The sequence below is a fragment of the Thermobia domestica genome, chromosome 3, assembly GCF_964235325.1.
Source record: "Thermobia domestica chromosome 3, izTheDome1.hap1.1, whole genome shotgun sequence".
NCBI classification, from domain to species: domain Eukaryota; kingdom Metazoa; phylum Arthropoda; class Insecta; order Zygentoma; family Lepismatidae; genus Thermobia; species Thermobia domestica.
Window position 1 is genome coordinate 221,575,445 of NC_137456.1, and position 12,593 is coordinate 221,588,037.

A 12,593-nucleotide genomic window follows, 5' to 3' on the forward strand; every position below is an offset into this window, starting at 1 on the left:
TATTTCCTTAAATTTGATAAGTACTTTGTGATTCACTTTATTCCGTTTCAGGGGCGAACATAGATACCTTGCAATCGTCCCGAGTTCGATTCTTGGTGTTAGTTTAGGAAATGTTGAATTTAACGTCCCCAGCGAAAACGATGATGATGAGAAATGATAGGACGAAACAGGGGAAAACATGTTCCCTTTTAGGGGTACAAACTTGCCAAAATATAAACGTAAGCAATACGTTGTACCACGTGTTTGGTCTTTTTGCCCAATTTATGCACTTGGATGAGGTCCTATTACCTTATATAGTTATATGGGCGTATACAGGGGTTCATTACCTTTTCATAAGATATGGGTATATTTGTGCACCCCTTTAAAATTTGGGTGGAGTACTTTGCCCCCCCCCGTTCAATTTTGGAAATTGCCCAATTTAAACATTTGGTATAATGGTATTGGACCCTAATATATATTACTATAAATTTCGGTGCCACCTCGTTCCTTTTTAGTGGCCATTTTGTTCCGCTTTAGGGGTGAACATGGATACCGTACATGTGTTGCAATCGTCCCGAGTTCGATTCTTGGCGCTAATTGCGGGAAATGTTGAATTCAACGTCTCCGCGAAAACGATGATGATGAGAAATGATAGGACGAAACATGAGAAAAACATGAACTTACTTGACGGAGGATTGAAGCAGGGACCTCACATATTAGTGACAAACGCGGATGGGATGATGTGATTTTAGACCTAATTAGTAACTCTCGTTTCCGTTCATGGATTAAATAAAAAGATGACTCTTTGCTTAAATCTGATTAGTTCATTGTTCGAGCGATTTTTTAAACGCTCAGCGTTTGTTGATCAGTAAGCGCTTCATTGATGGAAACAATGTTGCCAGATTTTGAAAATCTAAACTGCTCCGATTCTCTTTCGAAACGGTTCAGCTGAGTGCAAGAATTTTCAAAACTAAAAATATTGAAAAACTAAAAATTTTCAAACTAAAAAAAATTTAAACTTTTCAAAACAAAAAATTTTCGAACTAAAAATTTCAAATCAAAAAAATTAAACAAAAATTGTCAAACAAAAATTTCAAAATAAAAGATTTCAAATAAAATTTTGAAACAAATTTTGAAAATCTAAAAAATTTAAAACTAAAATAAGATCAAACTTTCTGGAACGAATTTTTTTTAACTTAAAATTTTCAAACTTAAGATTTCAAACCGAATTTGAAAACTAAAATCTTTTCGAACAAAATTTTCAAAAAAATTTTTTCGAACTCAGGAAGTTACAAACTTAAAACTTGCAAATCAAAATTTCAAACTAAAAGTTTTCGATCTAAAATTTTGAACTAAAAAAATTTGAACTCAAAGTTCTCACTAAAAATTTTCGAACTCAGAAATTTTTAAAATCAAAATTTGAAACAAGTTTCGAATTAAAAATATCGAAACTACAATTATCAAACTCAAACTTTTCGAAAATGTTAACAGAGATTGAAAGTGATCACCTAAACAGATTACATCGTAGATTGTGAATTGTTGCTAAAGTTGAAAGTGCAGTCAGTTTAATGACTTTTAGTTTATTGATTTGAATTTAAATTATCTTGGAGAAGTATTCAGGATTAAATTTGATATATGATGATGAACCGTTTGGCTCGTCATTTATTTTGTAACGGAACATTGAAATGAAGTCTCAAGCTCATTTCATATGACAAACTATCTAGTCAGCCCTAACTCACAAATCGTTTCATGAGCCAAAGACCGTTGGTAAGCCGTAACTTTTAGTAATGTAACATAGTTTACGGTTTAAGATTTATATTGTCTTGAGAACGATTGAGTTCGTTTATGTAATGAACCCGTTGGCCAGCCATAGCCTGATTTCACATCGTAGCTCATGAAAGCAATCTTGTTGTAGTTGTGTAGCCGTGACCATTTTTTCTGGACATAGCCTGTACGATCACCAGGAATGAAATACTACTTAGTTTAGCGACCATTAAGACGTGAAATAAGATGAAATCTGAACCATCAAATGTTAAGACATCCTGCGATAGAACAAAGAAAAATGTGTGTTTCCTGGAGTCGAACCCCGGATCGATTTCGCAAAGGTGTTGATTTTTGAATAACTTTAAGAAAAGGACATATTTCGTTTAGCACAGCGATTCATATCTTATGAGCTGGGAACTCGGACCTTAAAATCGACGCCTGCTTAGTTGTTAAAAGCAATGAACCAATTTTCCATTTACATTGCCAAACACTTTAAAATATTAAGTCAGCTTCTGTCATATTGAAATTGCATTAAAAAAATCACATGCAAAGGCGAAGATGACGAAAGAGAGGAGCGTCTTCTTGCACAAGTTTCGTAACGAAATGAATTTCATTACTTCAGTATCATAGTTTCTTTGTCATAGATGAAGAATGCAGAATTTGCAGTTTTTCTTTATGACATCATTCAGCTTTGTCATATTGCATTCTCTCTCTTTAAATTGTGTTACTGGTGCTTAGTTACTAAGATATCAGTCCTGTGTTAGTAACATTGAACTTGTCATTTACTGCAATAGTGATTACCGTGTTATCTAGTGATGCTATAATGTTGCATTGAATCCAATTTTTCTGGTGCAAGAGGTTTTCAGTTCGATTCCTTTAGAGTGCTTCCCGTCGTTCTCACAGGATTATCAGTGAAATCATGTTACTTATTTCATGAAAGATCGTGCCAGTAGTGAATGATGCTACATTGAATTCAATTTACTATGGTGGAAGAGCTTCCCTCATAAGATTGTAAATGAAGAAAGAAAAAAAAAACTCTTACGATACCATGGTTCGGCTTTCCTTGTGTAAAAGAAATGAAAGATTTATCGTTTTGATCTCATATTGTTTTGTACCGTGGTGCTGTAATACGAGTGATTTGTATTAAATAACATTCACAAGAAGATCGATTCCGGCTGGAAAACAATTTCATAAAAGTGAACAAGTGCATCTAATGCGAAAAGGATTGTAGTTTGATCCTGGGGACGTTCACTATTTTAAGTGAAGTTTCTATACGATAAAAGTACTGCACGAACAGTCTGTGCCTACTGCTAAAACTTAATTACATTTTCATTGAAATCAACATAAGTAATATATTTGTATTCAAAAAATGTAATCAGTATGTACTGTAATAAACAACATTGTGTGTTTGTGTGTGTGTCGTGTGTGTGTGTGTGTGCGTAATGTTAGTCTAAACAACAGTCTTTTTCATGTATGGCTTTTAAATATTGTTGTGGTATCTGCTCCTCGAGAAAAGCTGAGGCCTGCAAAATGATCTTCCTCAACTCAGTGACCTTGCTTGTTTCATGTTAAGTATATCATTATCTGTTTTACGTCGTGATGACTCAATGACAGAGGTGTGTAAGGTCGCTGGTTCGGTCTTAGCTAACGCCAAGTTACTTTGTAGTGAACAAAAAGCCGTGTGCGTGAGTTTTCTCAGGGTTCTCCCCACTATATTTAATCCATCATTACATTTATTTCTCATCATCATCCTCTTCTTTAGCCTAGTTAGCATAATTGTAAGACGTAAAACTCAAAGATTTAATTTCATTTCTCTGAACCACCACGAGTGTTTTTTGTTCTCTTGACAGTACCGAGGACGTAAATCTTGTGTTCCTAGACTGCATAAGACGTGAACGATAAAATCTGAACCACCATAAATGTTTTATGTTGTCTTAACAATAGCGAGGCTGTATAGAACGTGGACCTACAGTTCAAAGTGAAATTCGAATAATCATAAATGTAGCTATAAACACCAAATATTTGTTTCTATTTTACGTATAAGATGAAAAGCGTTTATGACCTTAGGCTGTATAAGACTTGACCGTACTTCTGTCGTTGTGTACTTAAACCCGTAATAATAACGCCAAAAATCGAACCTGGACTTAGCCACTGAAATCTCAAATGGGCTTAAGGAAAGATTTTTTTATTGTAATGCATTCAACCTGGAAAATGCTGATTAGCACCTTGTCCTTCAAGTGAGAGGAGTGAGAGGTAAGGAAATACTTCCGTGCTTGACGTCACATGAATGAAATTCTGTCCATCTTAGCAGTTTGTTCGTTCTGTGCTTTGATCAGTAAGCTGTATTTCATACAAGTTCAAGTGTTAATGTGGCTAATATTTATTAAATCACGTCTTAATGGTCGCTAAACTAAGTAGTATTTCATTCCTGGTGATCGTACAGGCTATGTCCAGAAAAAATGGTCACGGCTACACAACTACAACAAGATTGCTTTCATGAGCTACGATGTGAAATCAGGCTATGGCTGGCCAACGGGTTCATTACATAAACGAACTCAATCGTTCTCAAGACAATATAAATCTTAAACCGTAAACTATGTTACATTACTAAAAGTTACGGCTTACCAACGGTCTTTGGCTCATGAAACGATTTGTGAGTTAGGGCTGACTAGATAGTTTGTCATATGAAATGAGCTTGAGACTTCATTTCAATGTTCCGTTACAAAATAAATGACGAGCCAAACGGTTCATCATCATATATCAAATTTAATCCTGAATACTTCTCCAAGATAATTTAAATTCAAATCAATAAACTAAAAGTCATTAAACTGACTGCACTTTCAACTTTAGCAACAATCAATCTACGATGTAATCTGTTTAGGTGATCACTTTCAATATCTGTTAACATTTTCGAAAAGTTTGAGTTTGATAATTGTAGTTTCGATATTTTTAATTCGAAACTTGAGTTTCAAATTTTGATTTTAAAACTTTCTGAGTTCGAAAATTTTTAGTGAGAACTTTGAGTTCGAATTTTTTCTAGTTCAAAATTTTAGATTTGCAAGTTTTAAGTTTCTAACTTTCTGAGTTCGAAAAAATTTGTTTGAAAATTTGGTTCGAAAAGATTTTAGTTTTCAAATTCGGTTTGAAATCTTAAGTTCGAAAATTTTAAGTTTAAAAAAATTTCGTTCCAGAAAGTTTGATCTTATTTTAGTTTTAAATTTCTTAGATTTTCAAAATTTGTTTCAAAATTTTATTTGAAATCTTTTAGTTTGAAATTTTTGTTTGACAATTTTTGTTTAAATTTTTTGATTTGAAATTTTTAGTTCGAAATTTTTTTTGTTTTGAAAAGTTTAAATTTTTTAGTTTGAAAATTTTTAGTTTTTCAAAATTTTTAGTTTTGAAAATTCTTGCACTCAGCGGAACCGTTTCGAAAAAGAATCGGAGCAGTTTAGATTTTCAAAATCTGGCAACATTGTTTCCATCAATGAAGCGCTTACTGATCAACAAACGCTGAGCGTTTAAAAAATCGCTCGAACAATGAACTAATCAGATTTAAGCAAAGAGTCATCTTTTTATTTAATCCATGAACGGAAACGAGAGTTACTAATTAGGTCCAAAATCACATCATCCCATCCGCGTTTGTCACTAATGTGTGAGGTCCCTGCTTCAATCCTCCGTCAAGTAAGTTCATGTTTTTCTCATGTTTCGTCCTATCATTTCTCATCATCATCGTTTTCGCGGAGACGTTAAATTCAACATTTCCTGAAACTAGCGCCAAGAATCGAACTCGGGACGATTGCAACACATGTACGGTATCCATGTTCACAACTAAAGCGGAACAAAATGGCCCCTAAAAGGGAACGAGGTGGACCACCCAAATTTATAGTAATATATATTAGGGTCCAGTACTATTATACCAAATGTTTAAATTGGGCAATTTCTAGACGTTAAGGGGTGGGCCAACGTACCATTCCCAAAAAATTCAAGGGGTGCACAAATGTACCTATGTCCTATGATAGGGAATAGACCCCTATACGTGACCATATAACCATATAAGGTAATACGTCCTCATCCAAGAGGATAAATTGGATCAAAAAACCGAACATGTGGTAGAACATATTGCTTATGTTTATATTTTGGCAATTTTGTACCCTAAAAGAGAACGAAGTGAACCACCCAAATATATCATGATACATATTAGAGTCCGTAGTATAATACCGAATGCTTAATCTGGAAAATTTCCAAAATTTAAAAGATTGTCCATGGTACTCCTCCCAAATTTTTAAAGGGGTGCACAAATGTACCTATGTCTTATAATAGGAAATGGACATCTGTATAGTCCATATAACTATATAAGGTAATAGGACCTCATCCAAGGTGATAAAATGAGCCAAAATACCAAACACGTGGTTGTAGTAAAATTTGGTAATTTTGTGCCCCTAAAAGGGAACGAGGCGGACCACCCAAATTTATAATAATATATATTAGGGTCCTATACTATTATACCAAATGTTTAAATTGGGCAATTTCCAAAATTGAAGGGGGTGGGCCAAAATACTCCACCCAAATTTTAAAGGGGTGCACAAATATACCCATATCTTATGAAAAGGTAACGAACCTCTGTATACACCCATATAACTATATAAGGTAATAGGACCTCATCCAAGTGCATAAATTGGGCAAAAAGACCAAACACGTGGTACAACGCATTGCTTACGTTTATATTTTGGCAAGTTTGTACCCCTAAAAGGGAACATGTGTTCCCCTGTTCCGTCCTATCATTTCTCATCACCATCGTTTTCGCTGGGGACGTTAAATTCAACATTTCCTAAACTAACACCAAGAATCGAACTCGGGACGATTGCAAGGTATCCATGTTCACCCCTGAAACGGAACAGAGTGAATCACAAAGTACTTATCAAATTTAAGGAAATAATTTTAAATACGCCTCCATATAACGTAATAAGGCTCCAAAGGAAACGATGACTTCCAAATTTAAAAAGTAAACCATTGTATTCTATTATATAACAAAAATGTCTCGTGAAAGATAATAGGATAAGCTAAAAAACGTCCAAATTTTAATATTTTTATACTCATCAAAGGGGACGAGGTCCCTCTCGTCACGTGGATCATATGTGTCCTGAGTGATCCGCGGCCCCTGAATAAACATAAGCAAAAATTTCAATAGGTAATGCAATCCCGGGCCAAAACATCTCTAACTCATTCGCTATGATCCATGTGGGGGTCCCAAAAGTGAAATAGGGTCACCCCGACGTCAAACAATCACATTACCTCAAACCAAATACCTCTACTTCATTCGCACCAGTAAGGGAGGTGGTGGCTCAATGGTAGAGCGTTCACCTCTGCTGTATGGGGTCCCTGGTTCAAACACCGCAAAAAGTAGTTTTGTGGTGGGTAACATTATGCTCCAGTTTCCTCCCACACTTTCATTCCTTTCTCATCGTCACCGTCTCCTTTAGCCTAACTGGCATAATCGTGGAACGTAAAACTAAACATTTCATTTGCAATAGTGTTAGTCCATCCCACCGAAGGGATAAAAACCAAAAATCAAGTATTCTTCCCAAAGTTTTCGAGTAGAATTTAACGTCCCGTTCAGTAGCGAAAATAGAACCTACTAATTAACGTGAAATCCGAACCGCATGAGCTTCTTCCGGCAATCGAACCCTGGTCTCCCACGTTAAAGACGCATACGCTAACCGGTTAGCCACGGAGGAACTCCAAAGTTTTCGAGTTTCATATTAATACTAATACTAATTTATACTATTACTGGGGTCTACTAATTCATAATATAATAGGTCATCAAGAAAGAGATCAAACCTTGTTTTGGTAATTTTATACCCATAAAAGGGAACAAAACAAGCCATCATAAGCTCCAAGCTAAAAATCCCAGCTCAGTGACGTCAAACGAACATATTAGCTCGAACCAACTACATCTAATTCATTCATACCAGTAGAGGTGCGGTGACTCAGTGGTAGAGCGTTCACCTCTGCTGTATGGGGTCCCTGGTTCAAACCCCGCGAAAATAGTTTTGTGGTGGGCAACATTATGCTCGGGATACTCCAATTTTCTCCCACACTTTCATTCCTTTCTCATCGTAACCGTCTCCTTTAGCCTAACCGGCATAATCGTGGGACGTAAAACTAAAGATTTCATTTGCACCAGTGTTAGTCCATCTCATCAAAGATATAACAATCTCCAAATTTTATGCCATAAAAGGGAACGAAAAATAAAAAGCATTCGTAAACCTGTACTATTTCATAACGTAATGAATCATCAAGACTATATTTTTAGTAATTTTAAAAAATAATCATGACCTCTGATTCAGTACTCCCAATTCAATGACGTTATAGCGTGGCCAAGGTACCTCTGATTCATTTGCACCAGCCTGCGGCCCCTGAATAAGCATAAGCAAAATTTCAATAGGTGACGGAATCCCGGGCCAAAGCATCCCTGATTCATTCACTATGGTCCATAGTGGCCCCAAATTGAATAATCAAAAGTTCGGTCAGGTCAGGCCATTACTACTAGTAAGTTCACGAAATTCATTGTTGATTCAAAGGCCGATAGATAAGAAATGCAAAGCCGTAGGCCGAGCAGACCTGGGGGTCTGGGGGCAGAGCCCCCAGCTAGCCAAAGGCTGGTTTTGTTATATAAAATAAATGATGATGTAAGTAATTGGTCATTCTGACGACTGCAGAGTGTTCCTTGTAGTCTGTTCTACGATATCCGTTATTATTGAGAATTAAGAAAGATGTACATAATTAGTCATTCTTACAACTACAAGCTGTTTTTATAATTTAAAGGATATGTTATAGGAAATTAGAAAAAAAAACTTTGTCATTTGTGTAACTGTAAAGGAATTTTATAGATCTGTACTATGATATGTATTAGTATTGAAGAACAAGTAGTAACCTTTCTTTCTATTTTATACTTACCTTGTTTGCTTTCAATCTATATTTTCTTGTAGTTAGAATTGGTATAAGACCAAGATATCAATTGGAAGATGGTTACAAAGAAATAAAGTTAAGATTTGTTAAGTTTGGATAACTGATATTTACCCTCTTTTACACTCTTGGTTCAATTTAGCTGCATTTATATGCTTTGGACATTCGAGGCAGAAATGACTAAATCGAGAACCGTTACCTACTAACAAACACAATAGGTGAAACCTAAAAATACGAGCCCTAGGAGTTATAGTTTTTGCCAAATTAACTTCCTGCCATTCCGTCCTTCTGCCATTTGTTCCCAGCCATCTCGTCCTCCTGCCATTTCGTCCACTGCCATTTTGTCCTCCTGCCATTATGTCCCCTGCCATTGATGTGTGTATGTAGTACTTTATTCCTCGGTAACTACCAGCTAAATTTAAACCAAATTTGATGCACAAGTACCCAATCATCTAAGGAATAAAGATCACTACATGTGATGGTCGAGCTTGGTCGGCGACAGGGTCGGCTCGGCTTGCCTTGTATGTTCTATTTTATTTCTCCGTAACTACTGGCCGAATATCATGGAAATTTGGTGCGCAGATAGCCCATTGTCCAAAGAATAAATATCTTTATACTTGGTGGCCGACTCGGCAAAGGACAGGCTCGGTTCGGCTTTCTTTATATGTGGTACTTTATTTCTCAGTAACTATTGGTCAGATTTAAATCAAATTTGGTGGCCAAGTATCGCTTAAGGAATAAAGAACATTATATATTATATCTGGGCTCGGTCGCCGACAGTCTCAGTTCAACTTGCCTTGTACGTTCTATCTTGTTTTTCGGTAACTAGTGGTCGAATATCATCGAAATTTGGTCGACAGGTAGCCCATCATTCAAAGAATAAGAATAGGTAAACTTGGTGTCCGACTCGGCCAAGGGCAGGCTCGGCTTGGCTCGGCTTTGCTTATATATGGTACTTTATTCCTAAGTAAATACTATCCAGATCTGAAGGAAATTTGCTAGACAAGTAGCTCATCATCTAAGAATAAATATCACTTTATTTGGTGGCCAAGCCTGGCCATATACAGACTCGGCTCGGCTGGGATCGGCAACAGAGGCTGTGTTCCACAGCTACGCAAACTAGGAGCTTCCGAGTTCGAGCTTCCGACCACTGGCTGTATTCTCCTAGTCATAATTTATCACAAAGAAAAACAACGATTAGTCATGTGTTAAAAAATCCTGGGAGCTCTGGATTTTACCTTACATAAGATTTCAACAAATTATTATATAAAGTATCCTTCATCTTTTCAATCTCTTTTTCTGTGGCATTATGAATTTACAAACTTCGATAGCAAATGGAGCGCATTAAACAAAAAATGTTTGTTAAAATTAAATATATACCGGTGGTGCTTTTACATTACTGAGCTCCAACTTAGAAGAATTGTTTGTGTGCGCTACTTTGATGTGCGGGGTTCATTAATCCCTGTGGTAACACTAAAAGAATTCAGTGTTAATTTAGTATCATGAGGCAATTGGGATGCTATCTGAATCCAGAGCTATCAAACTCCAGTCCGGGAATCCAAAAATAATGCCGTTTGGGCTGTGATTGGGTAGCCACGCATCACGAGTAGATAGAGCACCATCTGGCCGGCCAGAGATCTTTATGGGCTGTGGCGAAAGGAAATTTAATAGAACTTCCCTTTACTTCTAAGTAAATTTAATCGTTTTCTCTATACCGTGCAACCTAGGGCCACATATTTTGCTCCCTCTCCCCCGCCTTGTATATTATAAAATAAATAGATCCATTGTACTAAAAATTTTCTGCGTGGGCGTTTCTGTATTACATATTATAATACACTATTGTCTTTTAGTGATCTTGCCTAAACGAGCATTCAAAGTGAAATTTTTTGTAATCGCCACTAAATGCAGCACTCATTGTGACAACAATGTGATCATTGCAATTTACAACACAAGAACTACGAATATATTTTGGTTGACGGAAGGGGGAGGAGCTGAATTATAGTCTTGGGTGTGAGAATGTGTTCATTTGGCCCTGTACATGGTCAGTTATTCGCTTCGAATGTTCTATATCTGACCTTTTCAGGCCGGTATATGTAATGATTTCTAGTGACGAAACGTGAAGTCTGAATCCAGCAACATCATAGAGCTTTTTTCCTACACACACACACACACACACACACACACACAGACATATATATATATATCATCATCATCAGGTATTCTGCCTTTATTGGCAGGTCACTTGCCGCAGCTGAGAAGCTTCCATGCTCCACGGTTCTCCCCTAACTACTTCGTCTTCGCGTATGATCTTTCTGTTTTTATATCATCCATTAATTGTAGTCTTCTTCGCCCCCTTCCTCTCTTTCCCGCCATCATACCCTCTAGGACGTCCCTCATGATACAATATCTTCTTAGGTAATGTCCCAACCAGTTTCTCTTCCTCTTCCTAATAATATCTAAACGTGCTCTTTTCTCACCCACCATTTCTAACACTCTCTCATTCGTTTTCCGCTCGACCCAGCTAATTCTTTCCAATCTTCTCCACACCCACATTTCGAAGGCTTCCAGTCGATTTTCATCATCTTTACGTAATGTCTACGTTTCCGCCCCATACAGTACAACACTCCACACGAAGCATTTTATGAGTCTTTTCTTTTTCTCAACTCTTTATTCAACGTCCCACAAAACAGACTTTTTTTCCTCCTAAAGCCTTCTTTCGCCATTCCTATCCTTGCTTTTATTTCACGTTCGCACTTCATGCTATTACTAAGAATACTACCCAGATATCGAAAACTATTCACTTGTTCTATTTTCTCCCCTCCTACTTTTATATTTGACACTCTTTTGTAAAACTTTTCCCTCGCTCTGTCTGTTTCTCTTCGCAATTCATTATTTAACTTTCTGTACATCTTTCTGCCCTCTTCTGTATCAACCTGTTTCCACATCTTCCTCTCCCTCTATTACACCCTCCACTCACAACTCCGCTCACCCTCCCTCACACTCACAATACATTGACGCCCTCAACTTCACCCTCCCTCAAACTTACCCTCTATTAACGACCACATCACCCTCCATTGACGCCCTCACCCTCCCTCACACTCATCCTCCATTAACGCCCTCACCCTCAATCAACACCCTCAGCCTCTCCCTTACTCACACCCACACTCAAATGACGACGTCACACTTACCCTCAAGCAACTAAATTAATCCTGACACGACAAACTTAAATGTGCCCAATATAGTACGTGTAAAATAGTACGTACGTATAATTCCCCTCTAAGGTTGGGATTTTCAAAAGAGCTAAAAAGAATTACTTTTTATGGTAAATTGGTGTTCCAAGTTTTATCTTCCTAACTTCAGAAATCTGGGAGATACAGTTCCTTGAAAAAAACTACCATTTACTCTTTTAGGATACACTTTTCCGAAAATCCTTCCTTATCCCTTGTTTTCATGACAAAAGGAGCATTTTATGTAAATTGCACATTACTCCCTATAGAAATATGGTCTGGCTGATAATGAGTCACTCACTTCTACTGTTCTATATAATAGCATAGTATTGTTAGTATTACTGAGGATTTGAAAATAAAGTGCTGCATCTGAAATCCCAGAAAAGGCCAGACAAAAAGTACGTATGACAAACAAGCGGGGATGAAGGAGGGCGGAAAGTATGTAGGAATTACGAAGGGGGAGCGCCAGGTAAAACGATGGGAATCAGTGGGCCCTAGGATAAATCTGATAAGATTATTTATTTTAAAGGTGATTGGCGGTTAACAGGAGAGACCTCTCGTACCTATACGAATAGCGTACGAGCCTTTGGCGCGGGAAACAGGGGGTTCGATTTCCGACGGAACATCATGTGGCTCGGACCCCACGTTACGCTGAAC